Source organism: Gymnodraco acuticeps, unplaced genomic scaffold (assembly GCF_902827175.1).
Source record: "Gymnodraco acuticeps unplaced genomic scaffold, fGymAcu1.1, whole genome shotgun sequence".
Lineage (NCBI taxonomy): Eukaryota > Metazoa > Chordata > Actinopteri > Perciformes > Bathydraconidae > Gymnodraco > Gymnodraco acuticeps.
Genome location: NW_022991072.1, coordinates 369,914 through 391,321, shown reverse-complemented (window position 1 = coordinate 391,321; position 21,408 = coordinate 369,914). Strand labels below are relative to the sequence as shown.

Genomic DNA, 21,408 nt, shown 5'->3' with positions numbered 1-21,408 from the left:
GCGGATTATGAGACAATGGCTCCCTGGGCACAGACTTGCAGGCTTTACCACCTGTATACACACTGGCTATAAAGTAAGCATCTTTTTGTAGTCGTTACACGTCTCTCTTTGTGGTCACTTTGTGTCTTTGTAGTTGTTTTGTGTCAATAGATGATCCATTTAGTCTTTTTGAATGACTTCGCTATAATTTGTTGTTGTCATTTGGCATCTCTTTGAAGTTATATTGTGTTTCTTTGTAATCACTTTGATTTTTTTGTTGCTATTATATACTGCGGTTGTTCTGCCGCTTATCGTAGTTGTTTTGCATTTCTTTGAATTTTTTTGCGTCATTTTCTGTCTCTCTGTAGTCATTCTGAGCCTCTCTGTAGTCATTCTGAGCCTCTGTAGTCATTCTGAGCCTCTATGTAGTCATTCTGAGCCTCTTTGTAGTCATTCTGAGCCTCTGTAGTCATTCTGAGCCTCTTTGTAGTCATTCTGAGCCTCTGTAGTCATTCTGAGCCTCTCTGTAGTCATTCTGAGCCTCTATGTAGTCATTCTGAGCCTCTTTGTAGTCATTCTGAGCCTCTGTAGTCATTCTGAGCCTCTTTGTAGTCATTCTGAGCCTCTGTAGTCATTCTGAGCCTCTCTGTAGTCATTCTGAGCCTCTGTAGTCATTCTGAGCCTCTCTGTAGTCATTCTGAGCCTCTGTAGTCATTCTGAGCCTCTCTGCAGCTGCATTATGTCTCCTTGTCGTTGTTTTTCATCGCTTTGTGGTTGTTTTGCACGATTTCATATTCCGAGTGGTCTCTTAGTGTCTCTTTGCAGCTGCTTTGTTCTTGTTTTGACTCTCTGTAGTCCTTTCATGTACTTTGTAGTCATGTTTACTGTCATCCTGGTTGGTATGTGCCCTTGACTCTTTGGGGAACCCTATCAAATAATCCATGAATGCATATAAACACCAAAACTAACTAACAACCATCAATTATGTTTGTTTTTGACAGAGCCAGGAAGCTGCCTTCTCATGAGGGCTTTCTCGAATGGACTGTCTGTGTGTGTGTGGCCTTGTTCGCTCTGTTATCAGGTCCTCTTTATCATACAAGGGCACTTTACTCTGAAAAATAAATGAAGTTCATAAATTGATAAGTGGCGGGTCTTCCCATGCGAGATCGAATGGGATAACTTTGCCTCAGGAAACACTATGAACCCGCTGGAATCATCCCCCTTTGCTCCGTCAGTGTCAGTCCTACTCGAGCCTGCAAACACAGGCACACACAGGCACACACAGGCACACTCACTACTTATTATCTGGGTTGTTTGGAAGAAATGGTGACTTCCAAGGCCAAGGTCGAAGCAGAGGTCTTTCCCACGCTCTCCCATAAGTCCAGCTGTAGGTGAGCTGGTGTGGGAGCGTGTGAGCCATTACTCAAGGGTTGCATCTTGCTAATGCACATTTTAAATATGTGTATGTGTATAACCAAATGTGGTCGAGCCCTGCGATTGCTTCCATAATTCAGCCGAAGCTTCCTCTCCTCCCTGTCTGTCTGGGGATTAACGGCTGCACTGTGTAATTTTGCAGATATATTAGTCTGCTCGTGCTTTACCGCCGCGATGATTGCTTTCCTGAGTACTGCTTTCTCTGTTGTTTGAAGGGGATTTCTACACCATACATCATGAACATTGCCACTCCCTAAGGAATCACTTATGACACAGAGTATACAGAATATGCAGAACTTTGTTTTCTTTTTCAGAGGCGCACAAATGTTATCAAGCAAATTAGTAAAAGCAAATGTTTTCTGGAGCCCTTGCAGGATGGGACTCAAAAGCCGTAGTCTCATATTCAGGCACAGTCGAGCCCTCTGAATTGCAAATCAATTTGACATTCAGCTTCACAACGGCTGCGTTAAAACTCAATTCACAGGAAAGGCGTTTATTTTATTCACATGACAATTCCGAAGAACTCCCGAACCAATTTGCTATTATCCTCAAGGTCAGGCTGAGTTTGGTGTTACATGCTTGTCTTAATCCTGCAGACTGAGATGAAATAATGACAGGCGAGAAAGCAGAGAGGGGAATGAGTGTGAAGGAGACATTTCTAGAAAGACGAAATTAGACGGAGCAAAACAGAAAGGATTTAATGAGAGAGAGTAAAGACGAACAAGGGGGGAAAAGGATAAAGAAAGACAAGGCAAAAAGCCAAAGTAAGCAGCAGAGGATGATCATTCTCCAGAGTGTAATGATAGGGTGTTGATTTCTTTCATGGAGGCATTTTGCATTAAGAGGCTGGTGGTAATGAAGCCAAGGAGCACACGGAACAGATAGGAAAACTCATTAGCACAAAAGTGGGTCTCCGTTCCGTGTCAACTTGTGCTTTAAAAGCGTTCCTGAAGCGCCGGAACGTCACGGTCACTACAGACGAAGGATCATTCAACATCTACTAACATGGCAGCCCTAATGAGCAAATGGTTAATGAAGGCAGTCTTAATTGTCCTTCTGAAATTATTTATTAGCACCATTTGTCGAGTGCTGCCTGGAGATGATTCATTAGGTCATATGTCATTTGTGAACACAGACTAAATTGGATTTGTTAGCAGCCGATTGATGAAAATCCTTTGAACAAGGTTTGAAAATGACAAGCGGGAAAGTTCGTTCAAACGGAAATCACAAGTAAGATCAACAGAATAAGGTCAAAGTAACATCTTTAACCAATCCACTACACACACGACTACATGTGAACATGTGTAGCTGCAGGGAGGAATGTAATTTAATGAACTTGAACCAAGAGGTTATTGGAAATGTGTGCAAAGAAACTGCTGACTATGTATCTGTTAATGTGTGGATTTATTTGTGTCCACTTAAGAGTGAATGTGTGTGTGTTAGAGGGAGATAGAAAGAGTAAAAAAGATGGATACTGTGTGTGTGTGTGTGTGTGTGTGTGTGTGTGTGTGTGTGTGTGTGGTGGGGGGGGGGGGGGGGGGGAGAGGACCAGGGTATAGAGTGTATTAAAGTGGATTGAGATGATATCTCTGCTCTCCTTTCATCAGGTTTGAGGCTGAATAGAAGTGCAGATAAGTGAAGCCATCACACACAGGCAGCAGTTTCACACATCACAGCTGGACGATGCCAGCCATTGTCACTCGTTATGGAGGGAAAGGGACAGTTTGTGACTAATAAGGCTCCGTCTCATTTGTGTGCTTTACACACCAGGGACATTTTAACTTGTCAAACTCAGATGTAATTGCTGTGAATAAAACTAATTAATACGATGATACCTACAAAAAAGGACATCATTAATCTTGTTGGTCACACCTGTGCTTTTCCCAACCGTTTAAGTGTTATCAGCCAATTGGATAGGCGGTTGAGGTTATCAGCCTCGTACTTTGGGGGCTTGCTACACCTAACACTAGCTCTAGAACAGGGGTTCCCAACCCCCGGTCCGCGGACCAGTACCGGGCCGCGGAGGTGTTACTGCCGGGCCGTGAAATAGCTGTGAGTTTATCGTAATATTTGCAGAATTATAAACATATACATTTTTTTTATCATAATATTTTTTTTAAAAAGTGTTTAATGTTCGCACCTACTGTATACCAGTCATATTATTTCATCCAGTAGCCTAGTTAATCTTTCACCAGAAAACCGTTGAAAATGGCTTTTATGATGTTCCGAGGGATTCGGCGGCTCAGCCTGGTCTCAGCCTCTCGTGCGCAGAGAAAGTTACCGGTGCGCCAAGTAGGAAGAGGAGCGCACAGGAGACAACCGTTTAATTGCAGACTGTTATGTTTATGTGGGGAAATGGCAGTGCATACATTATTTGAGATATATTTCAAACTCGGACTTCATTTTAAGGACATGTCAGCCAGGGGTGTAGAGCTATTTGTTCAAGCACCGGATTGGCAAAACAGGAGAGTCTGTAAACCAGTCTGCCTTGATCTATGAATTCATGTCCGGGACTCTCACGGTATCTGCTGCCCGCAGCTGTTTTATAGAAGGAAAACCTCCTTCACTTCATGAAATGGCTGCAGCATCAGGAGGCATCGGGACGTGTAACGCCGCCTCTGAGAAGTGCAGCACCAGCGGGTAAAGATGTGCCTTTTTACGCACCGCCTTCGCTGTGTTTACCTTCATCAGAACAGCGAGTGACATAGGGTGCTACGCAGGCTTGGAATTTCATCATTTTAGGGGCAAGGCCATTTGGCCTTCCCATTCACATTTTTTTTGAGGGCACATAGGCCACATGACAGGGCACAAAGGCCGTTTGGTTAAATTACGCTGTTCAATAAACATGACTGAAAAGTGTAGCACTAACGTCAACACCAGTCGTTTTACAAATGGCTGAATAGCAATAGTGTTTCTTAAAGGTATACGTTAAGTTCAGCCATAAACCACATAAGTCAGTCATGTATTATATCAAAACCGCTTAGCAAGAAAAATACTAGATTCAAAGGTGACAGCTATCTGCTAGCTTGTAGAAGCAACACTAGATGTAGACCCCTTGAAGGGAAGACGTTAGCGCTATCCAAACTAGCTAGCTATCGCTAGTTTTCATGACAAAATGTAACGAGTCGACTTTAAATAGGCTAATACAATGGTAATTACCTATCAATAGTACTTTCTATAAACACGTAAATGTTAAGTCCTTTCAAATACTACCACATACTTCAGTTAAATCATATCAAAACAGCTTGGTCCGCTTGCTTACCTGTGCTTGTCTTGCTCCCGCGGTTGAGGAGGAGGCTGTCGGGCCCCTACAGGCATGTCTGATGGAACAATCACAGCAGAGCAATCGCTCTGATCCACAGGCACGGGACTATCCTACTGCGCGCACTAATATGACTTCACTAGCGTTGTTTACACGGCATGTCTGACGGAACAATCACAGCAGAGCAATCGCTCTGATCCACAGGCACGGGACTATCCTACTGCGCGCACTAGTATGACTTCACTAGCGTTGTTTACACTGGAACTTTTGACAGGGGCACAAAGGCCACTTTGGCCGTGAATTGCATTTTTTTTCACAGGGCATCACGGCCAAAGTGCGGGGCAACGACGGCCATGGCCGTCGTGGCCGTCGTGAAATTCCCACCCTGGTGCTACGTGTTAACCACACACACCTCTACACACATCTCTACACACATCGAACTGCCCGATTACTCCCCCTTTTATTAGTTGTATGAAGGAGATGTTCAGTCACCAAGGCGCATGATGTGTGTGTGTGTGTGTGTGTGTGTGTGTGTGTGTGTGTGTGTGTGTGTGTGTGTGTGTGTGTGTGTGTGTGTGTGTGTGTGTGTGTGTACTCTGCTCTGTGTGTTCAGTGTGTTTGTGTCTGTCCGACACCGGCATTTGTTTTCAAATGACCATGAACAGTAATTTACACACATCTGGCTAACTCCAGGTAGCCTATATGCGGGTGTTCCCATAAGAAATTAGTTTAATCTTAATCTCGATGTAGTGATAAATGCTGTCGGAGTGCACCGGAACGAACGACACTATCATAATATCTTCTGAAAACAAATGCCAGTGTCACACACACACACACACACACACACACACACACACACACACACACACACACACACACACACACACACACACACACACACACACACACACACACCACACACACACACACACACACACCCCGGACATGTCCTTCATAATGCGCCTTCTCCTCGTTTTCCCATCACTGGATTATCCGTAAATCATACAAACAAAACCAAAACGTTGATTTATCTGTTTTCCCGTTTTGGTTTAAAAACGGAATAACGTCGGTTTTTTGGTTTTCCGTTTTTCTGAAAAAACAAAAAACGACACCGGTTCTTTTTTAAACGTTGTTAATATGTTTTGGATGCTTGTTCTAGTATTTGTTCAGGCTGTTACATACAATTAGCCTCTGTTGCTACCTGCTGGTGGTGAGTGAATATTAAAATCAGTTAAAATTGACAACCGGTCCGTGATTTTTTTTTATTGGATCTGCCGGTCCTTGGCACAATAAAGGTTGGGAACCCCTGCTCTAGAAGGCCATTATCTTCTATTGGCATGGTTAACCACGGATAATATAAAAAACAATGACTTATTTTTACGTACATAACTTACGTAAGCTAGTTAAGTTATCCTGTTTGTGTGACCCACTGGCTAGCTAATAGCCGTTCTTCCCTGCCTTATTAAAAAAGTTTCCGCTAATAACTCGTATTTGCCAAAGTCCTCGTTACGGAGTTATATTGACTCTGTAAACACTGTAGTCTTTTCCCATCATGTGTTAATATTAGGGCCGGGACTCGATTAAAAAAATGTATCTAATTAATTAGAGGCTTTGTAATTAATTAATCTAAATTAATCGCATATAAATATTTGACCTGAGAACAGTGAGAAGCAATTTTTTTCACATGGATTTTAGTATACCATTAGGCGCATTCACACCGCAGTACTTTTCCCACAAAGGTTCATGAGAACTTGGTTCATGAGAACTCTTTGAACCTGGGGGTGGATTAGGCAAATGAAGCCGCTGACGTCACTTCTTCTTCTTCTGCTTTGGGTTTACTGGCAGGCCGCAAACCACCCAAAGTCCCCGGCCGGAAGTCCCCGGAGTTGGGGACTGGCTTCAGTAGAAGCTGCTGGGACTTCCAGCAGCTTCTACTGAAGGCTTCCGAGTAAATCGCCAGAACGCCGACACCTCCTCATCTCCACCGCTCCCATGTTTTATTTTGTGTTGCCATAAGTTAGTCTCTCTGCGTTTCTGCGCTGGGCTAATGCTAATGCTAATACGAGGATAATAAAATGGCGGCTTCACAAAACTTTTTGGGAATTTTACGGGGCGTGGTTTGCAATCCGCCCAGCCAATCAGAAATATAGCTATTTTCTCACAAGAGAGCCGTACGAAAGTCCCTGCTCTCTAGCAGCTCTCTGCTCTCTAGCAGGGACTTTCGTGGGGGTAAAAAGGTTCTCATGAACACATTTTAGTACCGGCTCTTTTTGGTGTGAACGCGATAAAAGAGGCTAACGTCCACGCTAGCTGCTATATGTTTTGCATTGAGGTGATACTTGAGGCTTGATGTGCTGCGGTGATATGCGAATTTCTTTTTGCATAATTTGCACACAACCGTGCTCTTATCGACGCTTCCATCCGTCCGTTTTTTAAAACAACATTTCCCACTGTTGTTCACTGTGGTTTGTTGTTGTCTGAAGTCATGAACGTTAGTTGGTGCTCCAGTATAATCGATACGCCTGAAACTCATCCAGTGAGAAACGTTCCGCGGTGCAAAAATAAGTGCGATTAAAATGCGTTAATTTTTTTAACGCGTTAATTTTTGTGTAATTAATTAATCTTAATTAACGCGTTAAAGTCCCGGCCCTAGTTAATATCAATGTTAGCGAGACGTTAGCTATTTTTAGCTAACGTGGAGGCAATCCATCGGTTCGGAATATCTTATTAAGAACCTTTAATCTAAGTTTTGTGGCCTTTCCTCAAACAAGATGTCATTTGTTTCAATTGACAATGTTAACCATGTGTTTAAATGAACAATGGCCATTTAAGTGGTTCGTACCAATGAAAACGGTTGCCTTTTGCTGCTACGCCAAGTCCAAATTTCCTCTGTTAGATTCAACTGGGATACACCTAATACCCAACATGCATTGTGTCTTTGGGAAATTAGGATCATTTGCATACAGTTTGGTGGGAGAAACACTTGTAATTTAGGAGTAAAGTAATACTGTGGAGCCAGCCTGGCACTCTTACATGGGTTGCAGGTATTATGAGTGCTATTGGTCACACCTGAATTTCACACGACGACATGCCTGCTGCAAGGAAATACTACAGTATGAACAGAACTAGTATAGGAAGTTGTTGACTGAAAACACATAAATATGATTTTCCTTTGTTGTTGACATTTTCTCTGTGGTCTCTGTGTATCATATAGCGTCTTAAAGACATAAGTTATCAGTTAGATGCCTGGTTCGATTAAAGAACACACTGAGTTAAACACTATTAAACTGAACTGTCATTGTAGAATAAATGTATGTTGTTAGCTTTTCAGCATGCATGATTTCACCACTTGCTCAAGAAGATAGTCTGCGATGAAATGCATTACAATTACCCGCTGTAATGGATTCTCTCATTTCAAATGAATGAACTCGACACAGAGAGAAAATGAGATCGGGGGAAAAGTATTGTTTTTCGAGCTGATGGGATATTCACCATTTCATAGACGCCATTTGTTGGGCATAACCAACAACTACGTGAATGTGTACTTTATTATGTCACTGAATTTGGGTATTAAAGGTCCCCTATTATACTGTTTTTCATCAATATATTACAAGTCTCAGATATATACAAAACATGTCTCTGAAGTATATGGCTCCAAACACCAAACAGATCATTGCAGCATTACCCACAATCCCCTCTGTTTCAGCCCTGTTTCCAAAGTGCTGATTCTCTGTCTGTTACTTTAGATGAAAATAAGGAGCCCCTCCCCACGCCCCTCTGAGAGAGATTTGGTTACAAAAAGAACTCAATGGTGCTCTAGGAGGAGATTCAGGTGATAAGGTGGGGGGGGGGGGTTACCTTGGTTGCTGATTGGCTAATGGTTACACAAGACACAACATCGTTATGACATCATAAAGTGGCCAAAATCTGAGCAGCTCATTTTCAGACAGGTTTTTATAGAAATGGATCAGGACAAAAAGAGAGAGAATCTTTGTTCCTGAAACTTTCAGAGTCTCTTTCCACAGAGGGGACACATGTTGATGTAGAAGAGACATGAAGAAGAGGGGACACATGTTGATGTAGAAGAGACATGAAGAAGAGGGGACACATGTTGATGTAGAAGAGACATGAAGAAGAGGGGACACATGTTGATGTAGAAGAGACATGAAGAAGAGGGGACACATGTTGATGTAGAAGAGACATGAAGAAGAGGGGACACATGTTGATGTAGAAGAGACATGAAGAAGAGGGGACACATGTTGATGTTTAAGAGACATGAAGAAGAGGGGACACATGTTGATGTAGGAGAGACATGAAGAAGAGGGGACACATGTTGATGTAGAAGAGACATGAAGAAGAGGGGACACATGTTGATGTAGAAGAGACATGAAGAAGAGGGGACACATGTTGATGTAGAAGAGACATGAAGAAGAGGGGACACATGTTGATGTAGGAGAGACATGAAGAAGAGGGGACACATGTTGATGAAGGAGCGACATGAAGAAGAGGGGACACATGTTGATGTAGAAGAGACATGAAGAAGAGGGGACACATGTTGATGTAGAAGAGACATGAAGAAGAGGAGACACATGTTGATGTTTAAGAGACATGAAGAAGAGGGGACACATGTTGATGTAGGAGCGACATGAAGAAAAGGGGACACATGTTGATGTAGAAGAGACATGAAGAAGAGGGGACACATGTTGATGTATAAGAGACATGAAGAAGAGGGGACACATGCTGATGTAGAAGAGACATGAAGAAGAGGGGACACATGTTGATGTAGAAGAGACATGAAGAAGAGGGGACACATGTTGATGTATAAGAGACATGAAGAAGAGGGGACACATGCTGATGTAGAAGAGACATGAAGAAGAGGATTTTGCATAATAGGTGACCTTGAAAGATGTACAAGGAGCACCAATAGACAGGTCTCCAAACACAGACTTGTGATCACGTCATCACGACCAAGGAGTGTGTTGTGGTTATTGCACAACTATTTAGGTCATCTCAGTCCTGTTAGAACACACACACACACACACACACACACACACACACACACACACACACACACACACACACACACACACACACACACACACACACACACACACACACACAGGTATGCCGCTGTACAGGTGTGAAATATGGTGACAGGCTGAAAATGGCTATGGATGAAATGGGGAAACGGTGTATTTGCTTTCCGTTGTGACTGCTAGATGTGTTTGTCTTTTTTTGAGACGTGTTCAATTGTATATTCCATTTGATATTGTTGAAATAAGGACAAACCAATATGTGCTGGACGACTGCTTCCTGTTCTGCTTTGGCTATCACAGGCGATCTGATTGGACGCTTGCTGGTGTTATTGATCGGTGCGATTGCTTAATTGTTATATTGCTTTATATGAGCTTCTTGTGTTTGCTACCATGAGTGAGAGAATGAACACGGAGGTGATAAGTTCATCACGTTGGTGCGGAGCCTCTTGGGAGGAGACAACGTTCATTAAAGTTCAAACTGTGTCTCTTATAAATTCTTTAAAGTTAAATGACACGAGATTCATTGATTATTTCTCAAGTCTCTTAGTGGGGTGTACACAGGAAGTCAACATGAAAAAAACACAGCAGCTCGATTCATTTTTTTGATTTCTGAGTGTGGGGAAAAGAGTTACAAAAGCTTTATTAAGACCACCTTATCTTTCAAGAAGCATTATTATTATAATATGTTGTGAGTGACTGTAGAAGACTGGGAAGACAACACAATAACACCCTGAAATGTGAAAGTATATTCCAATATACAGTATCTTTCTCTGAATAAAAATGAGGGAAAGTGACACACGAAGAAGAAAGATTTGTAGGAAACTCATGGGGGAAGCGGATTCAATCTACTAATATGAAGCTGAAAGGAGCATAATATGACCCCTTTAAATGACATGCTGACCATTTAAAGCAGGGGTGTCAAACTCAAGGCCCGGGGGCCAAATCCGGCCCGTGACTTCATTTAATGTGGCCTGCAAGAGCTTTCAAAGAATATAATAAGTTTATTATACGGTTACATGCCACTTTACTACATGTAAGTATGTTGCCCATAAACTACATGTCCCACAATGCATCTCGTTTTGTGACATGCGCACTGAAGAGACTTGCAATTATTTGCCCTGGACTTCTGCTTTCAAACGTAGTTAGTTATTACCCTATCCGATAATAATCCAATTCAGAGGCAATAATATAATATAATTAGGGCCGGGACTCGATTAAAAAAATTAATCTAATTAATTAGAGGCTTTGTAATTAATTAATCTAAATTAATCGCATTTTTAATCACATATACATATTTGACCTGAGAACAGTGAGAAGCAATTTTTTTCACATGGATTTTAGTATACCATTAGGCGCACCGCAGTACTTTTCCCACAAAGGTTCATGAGAATTTAGTTCATGAGAACTCTTTGAACCTGGGGGTGGATTAGGCAAATGAAGCCGCTGACGTCACATCTTCTTCTTCTGCTTTGGGTTTACTGGCAGGCCGCAAAACCACTTCACGGCGTATACTGCCACCCAAAGTCCCCGGCCGGAAGTCCCCGGAGTTGGGGACTGGCTTCAGTAGAAGCTGCTGGGAGTCCCAGCAGCTTCTACTGAAGCCTTCCGAGTAAATCGCCAGAACGCCGACACCTCCTCATCTCCACCGCTCCCATGGTTTATTTTGTGTTGCCATAAGTTAGTCTCTCTGCGTTTCTGCGCTGGGATAATGCTAATAATGCTAATGCGAGGATAATAAAATGGCGGCTTCACAAAACTTTTTGGGAGTTTACGGGGCGTGGTTTGCAATCCGCCCAGCCAATCAGACATATAGCTATTTTCTCACAAGAGAGCCGCTCGAAAGTCCCTGCTCTCTAGCAGCTCTCTGCTCTCTAGCATGGACTTTCGTGGGGGTAAAAAGGTTCTCATGAACTAATTTTATTACCGGCTCTTTTTGGTGTGAACGCGATAAAAGAGGCTAACGTCCACGCTAGCTTCCACGCTAGCTGCTATATGTTTTGCATTGAGGTGATACTTGAGGCTTGATGTGCTGCGGTGATATGCGAATTCCTTTTTGCATAATTTGCACACAACCGTGCTCTTATCGACGCTTCCATCCGTCCGTTTTTTAAAACAACATTTCCCACTGTTGTTCACTGTGGTTTGTTGTTGTCTGAAGTCATGAACGTTAGTTGGTGCTCCAGTATAATCGGTACGCCTGAAACTCATCCAGTGAGAAACGTTCCGCGGTGCAAAAATAAGTGCGATTAAAATGCGTTAATTTTTTTAACGCGTTAATTTTTGTGTAATTAATTAATCTTAATTAACGCGTTAAAGTCCCGGCCCTAAATATAATACATTATTTTATATATATTATATATTTATATATGTATATTTATATAGTTACAACCGGCCCTTTGAGTGCAACCATAATGCTAATGTGGCTCGTGATGAAATTGAGTTTGACACCCCTGATTTAAAGGGTTGTGTAAAACGTAGATAACGTGAATGGTGTGACTTATCTCACAATTGTTGAATAATAGAATAAACTAGGTGTTGTTTGATGACTTAAAGGAGCATAATAGAGCCCCTTAATGACCATTTCTGATAAGTCAGATACAAAGCTAAACTCAATGGATGATACCATGTGTATGTTTGATATGGAGACATGAATATCGGATATGTTCATAATGTTTGTCAATGAAATAAGCAGATGTAAAACAAGGGAAAGAAAATGTCCTGTTATTTTTATTTTCCTCACATTCACCTCCTAATGTGTTTTCCCTCCACTATTTTCTTGTTGTCTCTCATCCATATTCCATGTTTTCGTGTGCCTCTGCTTCTTTTCCCTCCCCCTAAAAGAGAAGGATGGGGCCAGTAAAAAGTGATAGACAGAAAGAAGCCGGGCAGTAAAGGTGATGGATAAGGAGATGGGAGGCAGTAAAATGGTAATCGCCAGAGGAAGAGAGTTCAGTAAAGAAGCAGCGGAGGACTCCAGGGAAAGAGGAGGTGTTTTTTTACATCTCGCAGCGATGTTAAAGTAGATCTGAGAGAATAGGTGGGAGGATAAAGGAACAAAGAGGTTAAGTGTTTGGCATTTCCACATCCCTTCCACGTTCCTGCTCTTGGCATGCCTCAATCCAGCTTCTTCTCCGTCTCCTGCAGCCTTCTTCTGACCATGTTAATAGCAACAGCAGCAGCGTATTATTTATGAAAGGAGACGAGAATACATGGAAAGAACATTAGCAGAACAGTCTGGGTCCTCCTGCGATAAAAACAATATATTTGAAGGAACATTGACAGGATCTGTGCATGTTCGTGTGTTTAAAATAGATGTCCTCCTTTTGAGACGTATATAGAACATGACATATGCTTGATATGACACCCTTTCTCTCTCATTTTCTCCCTTACATGCTCACACACACACACACACACACACACACACACACACACACACACACACACACACACACACACACCACACACACACACACACACACACACACACACACACACACACACACACACACACACACACACACAACACAAACACACACACAGTTATTACTTAGTTGTGTGTGTTTTTGAGAAGGACACTGAGAGTATATTACTTGCAGGGTTTTGCCAATTACCCCCCTAAGCTGGGGGTCAAGGAGGAGAAAGACAGAAAGCATTTTCTCTTTATTTCCTTTAATCCACTTTCATTGCCTCGCATTACGAAGTCTCTCTCCCCTTCAATTCTCTCCAACCCTCTTATGGATTCTTAACATTGTCTCTCCTCCTCTTCATCAGTGTCACGCAGACGTGGAAGAAGTACTCAGATTCTTAACTTTTCTAGTAGAACTTCTTCAGTCTTTATATACTCAGTCAGAAGTAGAAGTTCTGAATTTGAACTGTTACTTAATCGGGCGAAGCCTGCGAGCTAGTTCAGGCAGTCAACTCGAGCACTTATGCTGCATTCATACATAACGCCCCCTTGCCACTCTACAACCAACCAAACAGAGTCTCCTTAATATGCCGCTCTATTTAACCTGCCAGATCTCTCTCCATGCATTGCTTGCTGCTGCTATTGCTGCAGCTACCTCTACGTCGCTGCTGCTTGCCTGCTGCCACTGCTGCGTTCACTTGCTATTGCTGCGTTCATGTTCCGGCTGCTGTGTTTCATGTTGCTGCTGCTTGCCTGCCGGTGCTGTCCTTGCAAATGTCTATTGCAATCTCCGACTCTGGAACCGAATCATCACACGCAAGAAGCCGTAAGAAATGCCTCATTCCCGAAACACAGGCTAGTTCAGAGCATGGTTCAGACGCCGCTGGAATGAGCCACAGCTCCCGCACGACACACATTCAGGTGTCCCTTCCGTCCTCATCTGGAGTAGCTTTTAATATCCTTTGGGCCAGAGGAAGTCCCGAGTTCTATGCCAGCTCCGGTAACAACCCCTCTCTTGTGTGTCAGCTAAGAGTCGCACTGTCTCTCGGTCGGTGGGTATTTAAACACCAAAAAAGGGAGGAGCAAGCTGACTCCGGCATTCCCAAAGTACCTGCCATCCTGTCCTACCTTCTCGAAGTAAAATCAGCGCTTGAAGCCTTTAATTGCACGATATATTCCCGTGAACAAACTCGATTTCCTCTACCTGCAATGTAAACAAATGTTTCTACTTCCGCGTTCAACCACGTTGTGCCGCTGCTGTCACACTCCCGAGGATTCTGGGAATTGGAGTCCCAGATCCAGCCACGAGTTCTTGCTTCCGGCCCCCTGCAGCAGCAGTTCCTTAGGAATTGCATCTTGGCAGGTATATAACTATTCTGCATAAGCAATGTTTTATTATGGAAATATTTGGCCTGCAGTAAGTCATATTTGAGGCAATTATACAGAAGTTGTATGTGTATAATTATTTATACTAGGCCTACTATAAATCAATGAAATTAAAAACGGAAATAAATTAATAATTTCCATCACGTGAATATGAAGGGAAGCTCGATACATTTTTGACTATCATTTTAGACTTCAATCTCCTACAGTGTCTTTTCTATGAATACCATGAATCATTCTCTGCCAAGCGGCCATGTACATTTAATCACCTACCAAAGAAGAGTTTTTCCTCACAGGAATTAAGCTCTACCTGCAGTATCTGCCCCTCGCTGGGTATGCCTCAGGAGGCATCATGCTGCAAATCGTTTCCAAGCTCTTTCTAATCACAGATGTTCGTCAAATGACCTTATCACAGGCTTAGATCAAGGTTTCTTAGCAGGTTAGGCTGGCTCCCAGGGATCCATGTCTGTTGAAACCATGGTTGAAACCTGCACTCACGACTGAAGTTTGCACTGAAGGAGCCAGGAGTATTACACGTGCTGCTATTTAAACGTTTAAAAACACAACAGGCCCCTAGCCTAGTGCTAGGAGGAATTATTCTAGCAACGTTTCTTTATTGAGCCGTTAGTTCCTCACGATTATTCTGTCAAGAGTATAATGAACTACTAAAGATTGTTCCCGTTTCTTTGCTCTGTAGATGACATGGCAGGGAAAGCAGACATCCCGTATGCCTTCTGTGGCATATATATTTTAAGGTTTTACAAATCAAATGTGCATTTGGTTTCCATTGTAGCCCACGTTTCTTTGACACCTCATCAGAAGCATTATGCTGGATTCTCTGCAACACCTGCAAGCACCCCTTGGTGTCCATCTTTTAACCATTTCCTAGTTAACTTTCCCAGATAAAACTTTTCAACAGCTAGGCCTACCTCTTTCAGAACAGGAACTGGAAGCCCTTCCACACGTCTAGAATTATCGGTATCATTCTCGATAGTGTGCTGATGCAAGCTTCACTGCCACCAGACAAGCTGTCCCGCATCAGAACAGCCATAATTACAATTCATGTTTATTTAGCGTCTTTCCAAATGTTCAAAGTGCTCTACGTTATACTACATATTAGACTTGTAATACATTCAATACTGATCACTGCCTTCAATTATGGTCTCCCACTGGTAGTCTCTCTAAAAGAGATGTTTTATATTTATAAGGAACAAGCGCTAGCCTTTCTGTTCAAACCTTAAGGCACCATATAGGTCACGTTCACACCTGCTTGGTTAGTACTATTGAATCGGTCCCTGTAGCGTTAACCCCTTGATGCGGTTCGTTGGATTGGTGTGGAAGCAGTCCGATACCTCTGCTCCGCCTAAAAGAGGTGGTCTCGGGTCGCTCGCTAGTAGATTCTGGAGAGGTTCATTGCTGGTGTGACGCAGTCCGCATCAAAACATGGGAAACAACTATTTGCGCGTCATCGCTTGTTTTGCTATCTATGCTGTGTGCAACATCCAGTAACCTATAGGGTCATGCATTCATCTGGTGACTGCTTACCTCACTGGTCCCCTGTGTACAGAGAAAAGGCAGTGGTACAATCTCATCAGAGCCACCTGTCATCGGTGAAACCTCCTCACTGCATAACGTCTCATTATGTGTTATAATGTTTTTAATGCACGTTGTCTGATTTATAATCCTATGCGCCGGCCGCAGAGTCTGTTGATGCACTCTCCAGATTAACAGCAGTATGAAAATAACCTGCCAATGCTCCATGATGCAGGCTACTGTAGAAATTGCTGGGATCTGCATTTTATCCGCTTAATGTCCCGCCAATTGTTGGAAAAGCATCTCCGTACAATGACTTTAGTTTACAGTTCATAGTCTGTTTGAGGTTGCCTGGGTGAACGCAAACCCAACCTTCTGCAAATGAAACGATGTAATACACTTGCGTCCAGTGTAAAGACGCGGACTATTCGGCATGAATTCAATCTTAGAGATGGCTATTGCTCAGATCTTTGGTCCTTAGCCCCTCTGCGACGAGTGGAAGGTTATGTTCATTCTTTTATAATGACCTTGCGGTGTCCTCAGATCCTCTCTAGTTACTTACAGATGCTGCGCCTTCTGCTGGTTCGGGGGATTTCACAATGAGTGGTTTTCCCCACCAGCTTGCCATGCCCTTCGTTCAACCAAATGACTCTGGATCTACACGTCAAGCCCTCAAGGATTTCCCATATTCTGCCTCCAACCAAGAGCATGATTCAAAGCATACAATTCAGCTTGGTACTTTATCTTCTTCTGTCCCAACCTCCTCTGTGTACTTATGCAATAGATATAATAGTTGTTCATGCATTAATTGTATTTTCATTCGAATCCTGCAATCTTCAAGTGCTAAGTATTAAGCCACGCTAGAGTTAATTAATTTGCTCTTCAAGGGCCTTTAGAAGGCACGTCCTCCACGCAATGATAAAGACTGCCTCTTAACTTTGCACCCGTGCAAAGGTTAATGTATAAGTATAAGGGGTTTCACTATACATTGATAAACGTCAGATGCAGTTGTTACAGCTTTCTCTTGGTTTCTCAGGTGGCAAATATACACAGACCTCTCACCTTTTAATCCTCAGCATAATCTCTCCCTTACTGAATTAACTTAGGAGATCAAATATACACACTTTTTTGAAACATTCAATGTCTGACATTTCTGTTTTGGGAGTCAAGGAACCCCGAATAATCATTGCTAAAACTAACACTGTTTTCTTTGTCCTTTATCTTCCATGCTGAACTTCTCGCATCATTGCCCTCTGACACATGGGTCGGCACCCATGTTTATTCGATGGCTGCAAACCCAACGACGAGGGTTCTCCTCCAAGCTGCGTGATCTCTGCCTAAGCTGCGACCTGCCCCCAGATCGCTATTCCCACTGTTTAAGAATCTGCACAGCCACAACCGCAGCTCTATATCGGCCTACCTCAACCCTGAGTATCCTGGGTCGTCGGTCATCTTCTGCCCACCAGCGCTATATCATGCCTCACATGAATGAGATCCTTTCAGCACAAACAACCATGAGCTCTTGCACTACTCGATGAGGAGTAACGTTCAAAGATGTATATCTATAGAATTCTGTTATTGCATACCAGGTGGTTGCTGGGTTAGATTATATTTATTTCATTATAGTATATTCCCCTCATAGCTGCATGCTTGGGGGGGAAAGCTCATTGTCGCTGCCACAAAGACCTAGACACAGCAGTCTTGATAGGTAGTATATTCCCCTCAAAGCCGCGGTGCTGGGGGGGGGGGGGGTCGGCACTGGTCACTTCCAGGCCTACACATATGGCGCGTTTCCACTGCAGGCCTCGCTCGGCCTCGCTCGGTTTGGTTAGGCCTTATTAGGCCCGGCTCACTTTAATGCTGCGTTTCCATTACAGTTTAGGAACTGGGTTAGTTACTATAGTAACGCAGTGTAGGCGGAGCCGTGACGTCATCTTCAATGAGAGCCCCAGAAAAACAACACAGCCGTTAGCTCTTAGCACTCAGAGCTCACAGCTCTTCATATCTGTTCAGAAACTAGACACAAGTTAAACAAGTACAAACCACAGACTGTCTGTGTCATGGCGAATACAGTCGCTGGTTTATTTATGTCTGTATAGGCCGTTGTTGTGAGTGTGGATGGTCGGAGCATATATAACGTTAGCTTAGCCAAGCTCCATTCAGAAAACACGCATTTTAAAAGGGTTTTTCGCCTGCCGTCTGTCTGCAGACTTGTCAAAGCATTAAATCATGGTTTTTACTAACCGGTATCAGTATGTTGTTACTTCGGCATCATTTTGAAACGTGTATTACAATAAATTCACGGTCAAATATGTTCATCTTGTTGTAGTTGTAGCCCCCTTGCCAGCGATTCTCTCTCTAGTTTAGCATACTCAGCCCGACTCAGCCTGGTTGTTCCTGGCCCTAGAACCACGATTTAGTCGGGCCAGAAAAAAGGTGAAAAAGTAGGCCCGGGCCAAAACTAGGCCAAGTGGAAACGCAACCAAAAACGGGCCCCGCACGGCTCGGCACGCTTAAAGCGAGCTACCCGCTGCAGTGGAAACGCGCCAATAGCAGTCTCTCTAGGTAGTATATTCCCCTCAAAGCCGCGGTGCTGGGAGGGGGGTCGGCACTGGTCACTTCCAGGCCTACACATACAGTAGCAGTCTCTCTAGGTAGTATATTCCCCTCAAAGCCGTGGTGCTTAAGGGGAATGGCTTTTCGGGCTGTTCCCGGGCCTTCACATAGCAGTTTCATTAGGTAGCATATATAGGTAGTATATTCCTCTCAAAGCCGCTGTGCTCAGGGAAGAATGGGCTCTGGGCTATTCCTCAGGCCTACACATAGCAGTCTCACTTAGTAGTATATTCACCTTAAAGCTGCTGTGCTTAGGGGGAATGGCCACATGGCAGCTCGCCAGGCCCTCTACTTATCAGTCTTACATCACCAGCGTCAGGCTCGGGCTACGCAGTTTTGGGGGATAGTATCTAATCTCCACGCAGTTTTGGGGGTTAGTTATTTAATCATCACTCATCGTGCTATGTATATCTATGGAGTGATGATGCCCGAGCCTAGTCGCCAAACTCAACTATATGCTTCTAATAAACATGTTAAAGGTACACGTGAGTTGTCTGACTGAACTAGTATTATCAGCAAATGTCACCTAAAGTATAAGAAATAAATATGCAGAATAGCTCTTTTCAATGTTTTATAGTATTTTAGAACAGCTCAAAATGTAATGCTTAAACTGTAATGCTGTTGTTTGTCAATGTGGAAACAATTTCAGTTACTTTTTAAAAACTGGTTATAATAGACAGAACAGCATAATATAGCCAGTTGTTTTGAGTGTTAAATAAATGTAGGGAAGTACAAAGGGGCATAAAGTAGCGTCAAATGGAAATACTCGTAAGTAACGTAAGGCCATATGTAAACGGTCACATTTCAGTAAGACCACACAGTGTTTAGACAAAAACGGTTGTAAGATAATTTTGGCATAATTACTTGCATTACCATTGAACAATATATTAATATGATCATGGTGTGATTTTTGTAAGTTGAACCAAAACAATATATGCAGTATATATATGTGTGTGTATCCGTAGAATACACTTTGTAGTCCGGCAACACAGTGCATAATTCAGAATAATATGAACACATATTTTGTCTGTCACAATATAGCACCTGTTTTTTGGACGAACACATATGGGAATTCCGATTACATTTCATTTAAAGGTGGGGTAGGTAAGTTTGAGAAGCCGGCTCGAGATACACTTTTTGTTATATTCCATGGAATGCTCTTAACATCCCGATAGCAATGAATATCTTAAGTGCTTTGACAACAAATCCATAAAAACACGTCATCAGTGGAAGCCGTGGTGCTGTAAAAAGCACGACCAATCATCTGGGCCGGCCCGGCTAAAGTAACTGGATGGCCTACCTGCCTGTCAGCCTTCCATCTGTGCACAAACTTATCTCGTGCCCTCATTGGTCATGTGCGCGTTCGTGTGTGTTGGAGGAGGGGCTCTGTAAGGAAGTGGCAGATTTTTTCCGGTTGCGTATTTTCAAATTCTAGCTCACTCGAGCTGGTTTCTCAAAAATTACCTACCCCACCTTTAAATGTGCAGGGTTTCAGTATCTGATTAGACTTTCAGTGACACCCCGGATATGAGATTCATTTTCTATATCAAAGTGTTTAAAATGGATCCAATCAGAGTCTTTAAGAGCCATGCTGCAGCACATCTAGAATCTGAAACAAGAACTGCATGCTTGTGTCCTACGGGCTTTCATTAAAGTGAACGGACTATAAAGCGAGTATTTCCATAATGAAAGTGTGATATAACCATCCCTTTTTATTCTTTCTCCATTCCCTCTGACGTTTTGACTCTTTAGCTCCAGCCTCTTCATCTTCCCTCCTCCTCTCTCTCTCTCTCCTCCCCTCCCCGACTTCTCTGCTCCCGCTGCCCTCGCCTCTAGCGTTGCTCCTCCGAGGTAAGGCAGGCAGCGGTAAATGGTGAAAACATGTATTTTTAATGGCCACGCCCATCACGCTGGAATCTCAGCTTGAATTATGCATGGATGTGTGAGAGAAAAGAAAGTGGAGGGAGATTTGAGAAGAAAAAAAGAAGACCACAGAGATGGGATAAAAACGAGAGAGGTGTATTTTGTAATAATCACAGGTCTGACACAGGAGAGGGGAGTGCGACCCTCATTTCATCTCCCTTCACCTCCCTTCATCCCTCTCTCCAGGGCTCCCTTTCCTCTCTGTCTCGCTATTTCATCACCTCTTCGTTTCTCTACTTTTTCACACTTTTTCATCCCTCCTTCCTTTCATTCCCTCTCTACATTATTGCTCTTTTTTCTGTGAAGCTGGCCGTGGTAATGGGGCACTAAAGGGAAGAGAAAGAAGGGAGAATGAAACATTCTCATGAAAGCAGGCACACAAAGTGAAGGACGGGTGTGGCTTGGACTTTAAACTATTGATTAGCTTTACCTCTCCAAAAACACACACTTATAATATAATGGACAATGGAGGAAGCTCGACATGCTCGCCATGAGACACTGGAGCACATATGTGACTCTGCTATTCCTCTCCTTTATTTCCTCCCCTTCCTCTTTTATTTAAAGTATAGCTGACACTTCTTTATGGTGTGTGATTCCATGCACAGTGAAGGACTATTTTAATGACTCCTACAGATATATTGTTTCTGGTAGAAGATGCTTTGTGCAGAGCAGGCAGCTACAGCACAGAGTTTTATCGAGACAATATATATTGTCCAGGGTTACATCAATAACAGGAGATGTGTATAGATGAATTGATCACCCCAATACATATCCACCCTCTCAAAGTTACCCCCACTATTTAATTTGAGGTCTTCTTATATCCATGTCTAGCTTAT

The 21,408-nt window shown here is 43.0% G+C and overlaps 1 protein-coding gene across 1 annotated transcript in view; it reads left to right on the top strand.

Moving 5' to 3' along the window:
- The window catches only part of grm8a (glutamate receptor, metabotropic 8a), a 314,346-nt gene that overhangs the window by 9,575 nt on the left and 283,363 nt on the right, over positions 1 to 21,408 (top strand).